This window comes from Phalaenopsis equestris, unplaced genomic scaffold (assembly GCF_001263595.1).
Source record: "Phalaenopsis equestris unplaced genomic scaffold, ASM126359v1 Scaffold000002, whole genome shotgun sequence".
Classification (NCBI taxonomy): Eukaryota; Viridiplantae; Streptophyta; class Magnoliopsida; order Asparagales; family Orchidaceae; genus Phalaenopsis; species Phalaenopsis equestris.
The window spans coordinates 49016379-49029913 of record NW_018164444.1 but is presented as its reverse complement, the minus strand read 5'-3'; positions in this window follow the sequence as shown (position 1 = coordinate 49029913).

Genomic DNA, 13535 nt, shown 5'->3' with positions numbered 1-13535 from the left:
TATGAGTGAACTATTACAAGAAACGGGCAGAGACCTATAGTGACTGACTGACTTCATCAGACAGTTGGTAGTCAACGACGGTTCGCGATGGTCGATGACGGTTGACGATGGTCGACAACAGTTGCAGATGATCGACGAAATGAGAAGTTATCATGGACTTCAGCTCATTATCAATGCTTCAAGCTCTCTTCTCAAACTTCAAGCTCTCCTTCCCCTCATGTAAGGGGTTATACTCTATTTAAAGAGTTACAACAATTGTAATTAGTGCAGTAATATGAATCATTTTAATCGGATGATCCGGAGAGCTTCCTTTGATCAGAAAGCATTTGATGAACATTTGAGTGCCTTAACGATTTTGAAATTGGGCAATTTTGGGCTCAATCGATTCGTCTTGTCGAGACGCTCGATTCGACTATAAGTTTGTCAATTTTTACATTCATTTGACCTTTCAAATATGCCCAGAAAGCATCTAAAAGTGATTAAATGATTTGATATGAGATTGATTTGACTCAAATTAGAATAAGTTTGATATTATTAAGTCTATCTCATCTAATTGGTCAGTTTAATTATGATTTTGTTAAAATCAAAGCTCTGGATGAAATTTGATTAAACTTTGTTGAACATTTTTAACTCTAGAGTTCATCCAGAACCTGTGTCATGCTTCAAGAATTATGTCAGATGATGAGAATTTCTTGATGATGTATCAATATCCATAAAATTCTTCTTCATACTCATAAATGAGAAAAGTTTACATGCATATAATATAGTTTTTATATATTTATATATGTATTGTCTAATTTTATTATTTACTTAGGGTCAGTTTAGAACAACTTTTTAGCCATGATTTGGTTGAGAAATCATTTTCTTATTACTTTCTAAAAATTTTTGTGGTAGATTAAAATAAAATTTGAAATAGCCACAACAAATTTTTGCAGAGCTATTTCTTCTACGACAGTTTGCAGCTGTTTTTCAAACAGCTACAACTATCCTAAATAAATCCTTATATACTACTTAAAATTTTAACATTACATTAAACATATTACCAATATTAACTTCTAAATGTTAGATATTTAAGTTATGTGATATGCATATAAGTTCCCCTTTAAAATTTATTTTGAAAATAAAAATAAAATCATATCTTTAAATAATTATAAAATAGTTTTAATCCCTATTTTTATATGATTATCATTTTTGTACAAAAATGCAATTATGTATTATAGGAGAGCAAATAAAATTTAAGCAAATGATTGAATTATTAACTGTTTTTTTGTACCAAACTTGCCTAAAAAATAAATTTTATTCACTTAAGAAAATAAGTCAATTGCATCACTGATTAATGCTACATTTTCAATGTTGTATTCTCAAATATACAAATTATTAAATCTTCATAAAAATTACGCCAAAAAAACAATAAATGCACGAGACCAACCAATAAACAATTTCCAGATAAATAACGCATGATACCAAAGCTTGATCGGTTCTTCTGCAAAACTAATAAAGGTTTAAAGGAACTCTAAATATAATTATTTGAATGTAATTAAGCTTCATTTTATGCAAGTGGATCAATTAAAGTTCTCCCAAAACATCAAGACAATGTAATTATTATTCACTGCATGATTAATTCTAAGAAAAAAGTGGTAGAGATTAGACGACAGGAGTGTAGAAGAACAGCTAAGGCATGTGGGAGGTGGGGTCATGGATCTCCCACACGCACACCACACGTGCGTGCTTCTCAAGTTTCTGTGGTCAGCTTCATCTCCCTCTTTCGATCCGGTCTCATGAAGAGCTCGGCTGGTCGGGGCACGGACCGGCAACCCATCCACGTCTGACAAGACGTTTTTCTCTAAAGCCTTATCACGAATATTGTGCATAAATCATCAAAGGTAGAACTTGCGATAGTGCGCATAAGTTAGAGGAACAGTCAAAGATGAGGGAGAGAGAAGGAGAAAGCAGAGGTTTTGTTTTGCCAGGTTTAATCAGTAATTTTCCAGTTGTTTGAGTTTTTAACGCAGAGGTTACTTGGAGTTTTAACTGGCTTTGTTTCAGTCTTTGTAGCACGCCGTTTCCGATGCAATCCTGTGCGCCGTTTCTAGAGCCAAGGAGTGGATGTTGGAACCAGAAGATTACTCAGAGATTCAGAGGAGAGAGAGAGAAAGAGGAGACGTACCGTTTATAAAAAAAGATACAGTGGCAGTTGAGTGTGAAAGAATGTGAGGTCCAATAATTGAATAGAGGTGGCTTTTAGGATCATAATTTAAGTCATTCTATTTATGATTTTTTAATAGGGATTTTTTTTCTTAATAATACTTATTATTACCTATAAAGGTTTAAAAAAATTAAATTTATAAGTTAAGGTGTTCTGTTACAGCTCTTTTACGACTTCGCCGGTGAGCTCCTCTGCAGCGCTGTCATTGCCGGCGATAGCGAAGAGGAAAAAATGAGGATTTGTAGCATTAAACAGAGTGGAGGAGACGAGTGAAAGGTTAGGTCTGCGGCTGGATTGGAAAAATGAATAGGGAAGTTGGGCATGAACTCACAAGGAATCGTAATTATGGGTTGGATCAAGTGATGGCTACGTCTGAAACAAAGATGTGGAGGTGGAGGCAAAAATCGTGTGAACAAAAAGAAGTGAAAGGGCTGAATTATGTGTTTAGTTTCAGCGTAAGAAAATATCGAATTGGGGGCTTTGGTGCAAGGAAGGAGCGGAGGGGTTCAGAGGACTTTGTATGCGTATTAGTGGCTCTAATAAAGATGGTATCACAACGAAGGGGCTTCGACTGAAGTGACGTACAAAGAGAAGTGAGGTGAGGCATCATTGGCACCGGGAGCGGGATCGAGGGATACGGTTTCTGTCTGTCGCCGACAATAATAGTGGCATAGAGGAGCTCGTCGCAGAGGCAAAGTCGCAACAGAGCCGTAACATAAGACCTTAACTTGTCAATTTAATTTTTTGGGACCTTCACATGTAAGAAACTTTTTTTAGGGACCTCTGTAAGTAAAAACCTTACTTTTTATTGTTTTAAAATTTGTATAGAATATATAAGTAATTGAAAAGTTGTCTCAATGTATGTATAATTGCATATAATTTCGCAAAATCAAGAAGAAAAAAGCCTCGCCTAAATCACTTTGTCGCCTAAATTTGCTTCACTACCCTATTCTCACGTAATCCCGAGCCCAGTGTCTTAATCTTCTTCACTTCTCATGCTAATCAAATGAAGGAAAGCTTCGTTATGTTAACCCAATGAATTCCCATTTGAGTAATATGCTCGAATTAAATTTTCTGCAGCTTTACCTATTCAATACCCAAATACATTGACCCGAGGCCAAAAACAGTGGTTTATTTCCTTTTCTTATTTACTTATAAGTTTAGTATTTATGCTTTATTTTATGTTGAATGTTTTATAAAAAAATGAAGAAAATCTGTGATGGAATGTTGCACTGTTAATGTGTTAGATATGACTCATATACCATAAAGGGGCGGATTCTGAAGCGAAGCAGAGCAGATGATTCTGTCCAAATCAGAGTAGTTTCTTTATGTGGGTTAGGGGTGTGGTACAAGAGTAATTTGGTAATTACATATTGTACCCAATGTTTTCTTTACTGTTCTGTCTAGAGTTATAAATAGACCTGTATGTAACTGATCCCGATATTTTTTATATGTAAGGATGTATCAAGTTGACACCACTACTTGAATATTTTAATCCCCGGCAACGGCGCCAACGATATTTTTTATATGTAAGGATTTATCAAGTTGACACCACTACTTAAAGATTTTAATCCCCGACAACGGCGACAAAAACTTGATCCCAGATAACTGCTTATTGCAACAGTATCACGATACTTTAATTATATTTTCACTTATATTTCTTTACTTTGCAACAAAGTCAAAACTTGATCCTGAAGTAAATAAGAATTTAACTTTTCAATTTATATATGTTGGGATACTACACAAGTATAAATATCGTTATCAAGTAATATAGGACTTTTTTATTAAGACCTGAATATCGAACCCACAGGAAAAATATGCAATATGCTCTATTGAACAACAAACGTTCTATTTTAAAAAGACAATTACTTAAAGTAGAGATGTATTCGCAGTAATTAAAATCTAATTTTTTTTTGTATTTTTGATATTTTGAGAAAATAGTAACAATTTAAAAAGATCACTTAAGTTTATGTAGAAGAAAAACACTGAATTTGAAAATATATTTCTCTTTATCATGAATCACTAATAAGCATAGAAATTCTGTTTATCATGAATCAGTAATAAGCATAGAAATTCTGTTGTGGTAATATGCAAATTGTGTTGTGCCAAATATGAGCAATTATATTCTTTACCCTTACTAGAGATGCTATAAAGAACATTGACTAATTTAAAGTTTGAATAGTTCTGAAAACTGGCTAGACAAGGAAGATACTAGCTCTCACTCCAGAGTTCCCTCGATTCCCTCCACCTAGGGGCTAACATCTCGTATCAGAACCTAAAACACTAAACCAAGTTGGGGGTTTTAACCTGTCACTTTAAAGTCCTCTAACTTTGCACTCTTCAATGATTATTTCCCTATTTATTTGCACTAAATCATATGAATTACATTCTCATTCATACAATGTCATGTGTTTCTTTCCAATTGTTGACTGAGACAACACCAGTCCGGTTCTTACATGTTCTCACAACAAATTTTAACAACTAAATTGGCCAAATCAAGAAGTAAATGAAGTTCATAGATTTAAATCATCAAAACTTCTTCCAACATTAAAGATCAATACTCTCCACAACTTCCATCCAACACTTTAATTACTTATCATTTTAATGAGAAAGATAAAAAAAACTACTCAGAATCCATGGAGAAAACAAAACCACACTTTAGTTTAAAAGTAATAATTATTGTCAAACCAACAAGAAGCCTCGATTAAAACCAAAAGTAATTCAAAACAAAAGATAAAAACTTATCTCAAATCCTCCATCGAACTCTTGAAGTTCCTTTGAATCTCTTCTCTTTTACAACACTCTAAACTCTCAAAATAAAACTAAAAATAAAAGGAAAAAAACTTCAAATGTAAAAACTTCTTTCTTTTATAAGTCTTCGAGAGGTGCCTTGGAAAACTCTTCAAAATGTGTCCAAATTCGATGTATTCTCCAAGGGATGCCTCCTTTCACAAGTCTTTTAATAATATTTTCGTTTCTAGTGGTCATAACCACTATCTTTAGCCAATAAGTGCCTAAAATACCTCAAAATACCTCTTCAAAAAATACCTCTTCAAAATTCGACCAAATGAAGAAAACAACCAATAACTGCCTCTGACACTTAAGCGCAGGGCCTCTGGCGCTTAGGCGATGCCTTCTTTGTTTAACCGATGCTTAAGCGTCAGATCTGACACTTAAGCGTCAAAACACTTTAGCACAATGTTCACCTTTTTGCTCTAAATTTGATTCTTTTTCACTCCTTTTAGCATTTTTTCAACTTTGTACTTGTATCTGAAAGAAAAACACACAAATACCTTCCATTAAAGTGTAATATCTTAAAAATAGGTAGAAAAATGTGTCTAAAATACTATATATTTTAGGTGTATTGAAATCCTCCAAACTTAAAATATTACTTGTCCTCAAGTGACACTTCAATTTTTAAAAACCAAATAAGTATGATATATATATATATATATATGAGTTTCTTTAGGAGTTACTGAGATTTAGATTTAAAAATATCGTAGTCCAATTTATAAAAATATTCAGTAAATGAGACCAACTTTAATTTTAGAAATTTTTAATGTTGAGAAAGATGAAAATATGAGTTCCTATCTAATTCAAAAATATTGTAGATTTTCCAAATTTAGAATTTAGTCCTTTTATTATCTCCATTTAAAATTTTTTTATTAGAAATAATTTTACTTACTATATTATATCCTTAAGCATAAGAGTTTCTCAAGTCTTATACTTTAAAAAGATCAAATGTTGAACCAATTTTTAATTAGACACTAATTCTCAAGCTTCTCCTCCCTTACTTTTTCTTTTTTTTTCTTTTTTTTTTCTTTTCTTTTTTTTTCTTTTCAGGTACTACATCTGGATAGACTTTTAATGGTTTTGAATTTCACTTCTCCTTTCTTAAAACAAAGTCTTGATATAAATCTTTTACTTAAAAATATAATAATAATTTTGAAAATTATTTTAAACAAAAGAATTTTAAGTATTAATAAAAAAAGTTTAAATTTTTAAATTTTTCAAAAATACAATTTTTCTTGCTAAAGATAGTTACACTATATTTAGCATTTTCTACACTAAAAATTTTTTAACTTAAAGTTTTCCTTCATTACTCAAAATTTAAACTGAATTCTCTTACTCATTTCTAAAATCAAATTTTACTTCCATAATATAACTTCATATACATAATCATTTTTCTTTTCAAATCAAATTCACTTGTAGCACATTTGAGAACAAATAAAATTCAAGTTTTGAAAATATTTTTCATCCCCCTCCAAACTTAAATTTTTAACAGATTAAACAGTTTAGCATTAGATATTAAGCAGGAATAAAAATTGAAATAACATGTTTACATGAATTTTTATATCCTAATTATACAAGTCTAAGACTAAAAACATGAGTGAAATTAGTTTTTGATAAATTTTTTTTTTTATCATTTTCATTTTAATTTAACATGTAGAGATTCAATAGACTTCCAAGCAGTGGGTACAAATATAAAAACAAACAAACACACTAACATGATAAAAGAAAAATACAGGGTAGCAGTTTTCTGAGTTTAAAGTTTAAAACTAAAGTTAGTAAGATTTTTAACTTTTCAAAAGACATAGAATCAAGTTCAATCCTAAACTAACTAACACAGTACTAAACACACAACAACACTTACTGCCCTAACATTTAAAACAAACCACTAACAAAGCTCAACATCACAATACAATTAAATAATTAGAAGTCTCACACATCACAAGGTCTAAACAAGTACACAAACATACATGTCTCAAGTCCAAAACATAAAAACACATCACATCATATGTCTCAAGTCCAAACATATAGTCTAATACACATTACAAACATAAAAATAAATTAGTCCTCCTCCTCATCATTTTCAAAATCACCGCTATTCCAAACATCTGTAGACTCATAGTTTGGGTATCTAGGATATGGAATAAATTGCACTCCTTGGTTACCCCTAATGAGGCCTTCCAAATATGAGTGAAATTTCTATTCACAATCACTTTTTCTCCTATTATACCTATCAATATGATCTTCAAAACTCTCTAAATTTTGTACTTTATCAATGGTATAGTTGATATTATCCATCATCCTCTGTAATAATTGATCTTGGGTCTCAATAGACTCACCTCTAGAAGTACAAGCACGTGAGGTAGATGGTTTAGATGTAGAAGTAGCTGAGGTAGAAGTAGCAGATGTTTCCATTCCATAACTCCTTGAAAATCCTCCTCTCTAGTCGAAAATAGAACGTTCAGAATAAGTCTTCACATTCACCTTTGTAATAGACTTTAGAGGCAACAATACTTCCTCTCAGCTATCATATTTCACTCCAGCTTGCTCACATAAAGAAAATATCAAGGAAGCAAATCCCAGACCTACAGTAGTAACGACAGTGGCAGAGTTGATGATAGTCTGATATATTAAAGCTCATATGTTGATGAGCTTTCCTTCCTGGATACAATAATTTAACGTTACTCTCTCTCTCTCTCTATGGTAACTTCACTGAGATGATTTGTTGACAATAGACGAGCTGAAATAAAATAGTGTTAGGCCTTCAAAAGTGCACTCAACTTTGACGTGGGAAAATTGACTCTCCTTTCATTAGTGATTTTCCAAAGTCCTCTTCCAACCGTCAAATAAGAAATGATATCATCTAGCTCTGTCTCAGTCGGATTATAATTCGCATAAAAACATAAAGTATCTGGTGGAAAATGGTAGAATAAATTAATTACCTTCCGTGAAAAAGGTGTCAGTTTTCCTTGAACCATAACTCGATCTTCTTCAGCTTCAGGGAGGTTTGCATAGAACTCCCTAACAACAGAAATAACTACAGCAACAAAATCGTTCCTACTGTCGGTGAATGATCAGATCTTCTACAGATCCACATGGATTCTTAAAACAACGCTTCTGGATAAGCTTTCGTGATTGCAGTGTAACACTGTACCTATCTTGAGCCTTCAAACTCACAAATTTGCTTGAATCAAAAGGGATCTTTCCTTTACTCCTCTTCATTCTTTGTGTCATCCTACAATTTTATAAAATTCCAAAAATAACTTCAAAAATCAAGTCTAAACTACTAAACTCAACTTCTAAAACCTTAAACTACACTTCCTATACAATTTTCATAGATTTTTCCTCATTTTTCTCCATGAATAGTGAATTTTTTAATTCCTCCAAATGTACTCAAAATACATTGTGAAATTCCAAAATTTTTATATAGAAGTAAAGTTCTTACCTTAAGAAATCTGAATCTAGCAAATTTTTCATAATTCCACCAAGAAATCTCCACTTAATGGTGTGCCCTAGCTCTCTAAAATCGTGATTTCGAGAGGTTGAAGGTGACGGGAGGGGAAAAAATGGTGTTTTTCGGGTTAATTTTTCACTTTTAACCATTCGCGAATAGGTTTTCGTGAACCGGCGCTTAAGTGTTGACAAGTGTGCTTAGGCACCTGCCTCTCGATTTACCTCGCGCTTAAGCGCGAGATGTGGCACTTAAGCGCCAGTGCACGATTTTTGAGATTATTAAATTTAAGTAAAATGCACTATTTGCCTTAGTATACCACCCCTAAATAGTCTCATAACACTTAAATGACTATTTTCATCTCCTTTAACTCTCCTCTCTCTCAAAATTATCTATATAACTCAATTTAATTCTAGGCTAAAAATAACACAAATTTTCACACAAACACATGAATATTCATTCACAAACTATTACAAATACATGTAACACTTAGTTCTCACTTTAAATAGTCTCGGATGAAAAAATTTTCTAAGCACGAACACTTAACAAACATTCATAATTAAACACATAAAAACATAAACAATAGAAAGATGACTTAAACACTAACACATAAACACAACGACTCCTAACAAACAAACTCAAACATAGAACTTAATTTCATTCTTCATTTGATGGGACAAACTCTGGTCTTTCATTAGTCTCTCCTGGGGCAATCATAATATAAAGTTGATAAAATGGACGGTGGTGACGAGCTCTGATAATATCTTCTTCAATCTATTTTTGCTTAAGAAACATCTCCTTATCCGCTTCCTCTATATAACTAGTATGAATAAATTATATTTCAGTTGCCATCCAATATGCTCAAGATGTGCATGAATCTCAATTACCTTGGTTTCCAGTGAGGTCATAGTAGTCTCAAATTTGTTGATCTTTTCCGATATTCCTTCGATGCTAACGACTAAGAAATCGTTATACATCTCTTATGCACTTTGACTAATGAATCTCCTCCTCATAGTCCCTTCCTTCTTTTTCAAATCCATCTCCCATGAAGACATCTTATCAAAATCTCTCTTTCACTTACACTTTTAGGGCTAAAAATGATCTGGGGTGAAATTCCTTCACAAAACCCTTCTATTTATAGGCCTAAATCCCTCAAATAACTTCTAGGCATAATAACTCCTAAACACGTCTTAGAACTGCCTTGTCACATTTTTACAAACCAATTAGCGATTAAACCTTCCAGAATCTTAATTTAGCACACGTTTTTTAACAATTGCGCTTAAGCGCCGAATATTAGCGCTTAAGCGCCAGTGCACGATTTTGCACAAGTCAACTTAACCTCCAAATTCTCATTCTAACATGTTCTAAATAAAGTCTTAAAATAAGTACTAACACATAATAATCTCAAAAATACTATCCCAATTTTCTTTATAACACATAAAGAACATTCAAAACAAAACACACTGTTAAATATGGGTTGTTTCCCACAAAGCGCTTGATTTAACGTCGTCAGCCAGACATAACCAGTGCTTATTCTGGTTGACCCAACATCATTCCTTCATTAAATTTATACTAATCCCCTACAAAATAAGGTTTCAGTCTATGACAATTCACTTTAAATACTTTATCAATCTTAGGATCTTTAATATCCACAACTCCATAAGGATAAACTTTTATCATAACAAATGGGTTCATCCACCTGGACTTCAGTTTGCCTAGAAATAATCTTAACCTTGAGTTATATAGCAAAACTTGTTGCCCTTGCTGAAAATTTGCCCTTGCTGAAAATTAAATTTTTAGTAAGAATCCTTTGATTATGCCACTTCTTCATCCTTTCTTCGTAAATCTTAGCACTTTCATAAGATTCATTTCTTATCTCCTTAAGCTCATTTAATTGCAATAATCTTTTCTCATCAGCATCTTTCAAATTATAATTGAACTCTTTAATCACCCAATATGCTTTATGCTCAAGCTCAATTGGTAAGTGACAAGCTTTCTCAAATATTAGCTTATGTGGAGACTAGGGGTGTAAACGAACCGAACACGAACGAACAGAGCTTGTGTTCGTGTTCGGTTCGTTTAAAATTTAGTTTGTTTGAAATAATCTCGTGTTCGTTTCTTAACGAACGAGCCGAACACGAACCGAACACGAGTTGTTCGCGAACGATGAGCTATAGTATATTAATATATTATTATTATTATTTTATTATATATTATAATTTATAAAATTTAATGTTTTAAAATATAATAAATTTTTTATATATAATTATTTTATATTATTTTATATTTCAAACAATAACGATTTGAACACGAACGAACGCATCACTGTTCGTGTTTGGTTCGTTTAACTAACCGAACGAAAAAAAATTGTTCGCGTTTGTCTCGTTTACTTATCGAACGAATCGAACACGAACTCATTGACGAACCGAACAGGAACTGTTCGCGAACAACGAGCTTTTTTGACAGCCCTAGTGGAGACATTCCTATAGGAGTTCTATATGTAGTCTTATAAGCCCACAAAGCATAGTCAAGTTTGACTGACTAATCCATTTTTGTTGGATTCACAGATTTTTTTCATAATTATTTTAATTTCTCGATTGAATAATTCAACCAAACCACTTATCTGAGGATGATAAACAATATCAATTCTATGATTTATATTATAATTCTTTAATAACTTCTCGATTATCACATTTCAAAAATAACTTCCCTCATCAGTTATGATAACTCTCGACATCCTAAATCTACAAAATATGCTCGTTTTAAAAAATTTTGCAATACTTTGAGCATCACATTGAGGTAAAGCAACAACTTCTATCCATTTGGATACATAGCCCACTACTAATAACATATATAAATTTCTGAAAGATAGTATAAATTGTTCCATGAAATCTAATCACCAAACATCAAATATTTCAACTTCTAACATATAATTGAGGGGCATGTCATTGTCATTTCTTCTAGAAATCACTCGTTGATATTTATCACAAGTTTTGATATAAACATTAACATCTCTAAATATAGTAGGCCAATAAAATCCAGATTGTAAAATTTTTTATGTTGTTTTATCAACACCGAAATATCCCCTAAAATCAGAATTATGACATTTTTGGATTTATAAGTTTCTTCTAATGGTACACATCTTTGAATAATCAGATCATTTTCATGTTTAAATAAAAATGGGTCATCCCAAAAATAAGTCTTAGCTTCATAAATAAATTTCCTCTTCTATTGGTATGTCATTCCATAAGGTATATTATCACTAATAAGAAAGTTCACAATGTCTGCATACCACGGAACACGCCACTCATTAATATTGAACAATTTTTCATCTGGAAAATGTTCATTAATCTATTTTTCGAAACAGAGTGGTTTTTCTAATTCAAGTCTGAACAAATGATCAGCAATTTGATTTTCAGTCACCTTTCTATCTACTATAGTAAAATCAAATTCTTGCAAAAGAAGAATCTATCTTATAAGTCTAGGTTTAACATCCTTCTTTTTCATTAAGTACTTAATAGCAGAATGATATGTATGCACTACACAATAAGTTCCAATTAATTATGATCGAAATTTATCAAAGACGTATACTATTGCTAATAACTCTTTTTTAGTTGCGGTATAATTAATTTGAGTTTCATTAAGAGTTTTATTAGCATAGTAAATTACTTTAAAAATTTTATCATATTTTATTCTTAAAACAACTCCGATAGCATAATCACTAGCATCACACATCAATTCAAAAGGTTTTCCCCAATCTGGTGAAACTATAATTGGTGCGGTGACTAATTTTTCTTTTAATAACGTAAAAACTTTAGTACTCTTCATGAAATTTGAAAATTGTATATTTCTCCAGTAAATGACATAAAGACTTAGTAATCTTTGAAAAGTCTTTAATATATTGCCTATAGAATCCAACATGTCCTAAAAAACTTCTAAAAAACTCCTAATTTCCCTTACATTTGTTGGATAAGTTAAATTAGCGATCACTTAAATTCAAGCAGTATCTACTTTTATACCATTTTCTGATATTTTATGTCCTAATAAAATTCCTCCCGTTATTATAAATTGATATTTTTCCTAATTAAGGACTAAATTTATTTCTTCACAGTGTTTCAGAACTTTTGACAAATGTTCTAAACCTGAGTCAAATGTGACAGCGACTTTATATATGCTTAAAAATATAAGTATTTAATACTGCTGCTAAAAGATTTAATTCCCCAGCAATTGTACCAAAAACTTAATAACAGTTGTTATAGATTCGATATAACAGTTATAGATTCGATAAAGATGTATGTATAAAATATTCAATAATTGTAAAGTCACACTTATCAACGCAAGTGTACGTATCGTTCAACTAATATAGGGCTATAATGGAGTCCTAGAAATTCATCCCACAGAGAGTAATATTAGAACTATGAGCTAAGATTTTAGAAAAGTAATACTTAATCACAACAATGGAATTCAAATTACTTATGTGTCACTAATAGGCAATTGAAGTAAATATGTAATTTTAAAAACTCTTAAATAACTAATTATACTAATAATGTTTTTTATGTGATATTCAATATATAAGAAAGCATCATTCTCCTTATCAAGAAGTTATACTGAATGGATAGAGTGAATCAATTCTAGTTGTATTGTGTTAAATAGAAGCATACCTACTCTTTACCCTTTGGTCCATGCATAAAGAACATTGACTAATCCTATGCTTGTTTACTGAATTTGTGGTTAGGCTAGGAGGATATCGGCTCTCACTTCGGAGCTCCCAAGTTCCCCTTGCCTGAGGGCTAACATCTACACTTTAGCACCCAAACGATAGGACCGAATTGAGGATTTTAGTCTGTCACTCTAAAATCTCCAATTCTACGCCCGAGAATTTATTTCTTTATTTATTTGCACTCAACTTCCAAGGGCTTTGACACCCTTGAATCTTGGATGTAATCTTCACTTTAGTTGTAAAACTCAACATATTTTAACAAATCAATTGGCCAGATTGAAAGTAAATTAAAATCGAAGTGAAAAGATCATCACAATTTCTTAAACAGTTTCATGACTTTGGCTCAACCAATTCAAATCACCATTTCA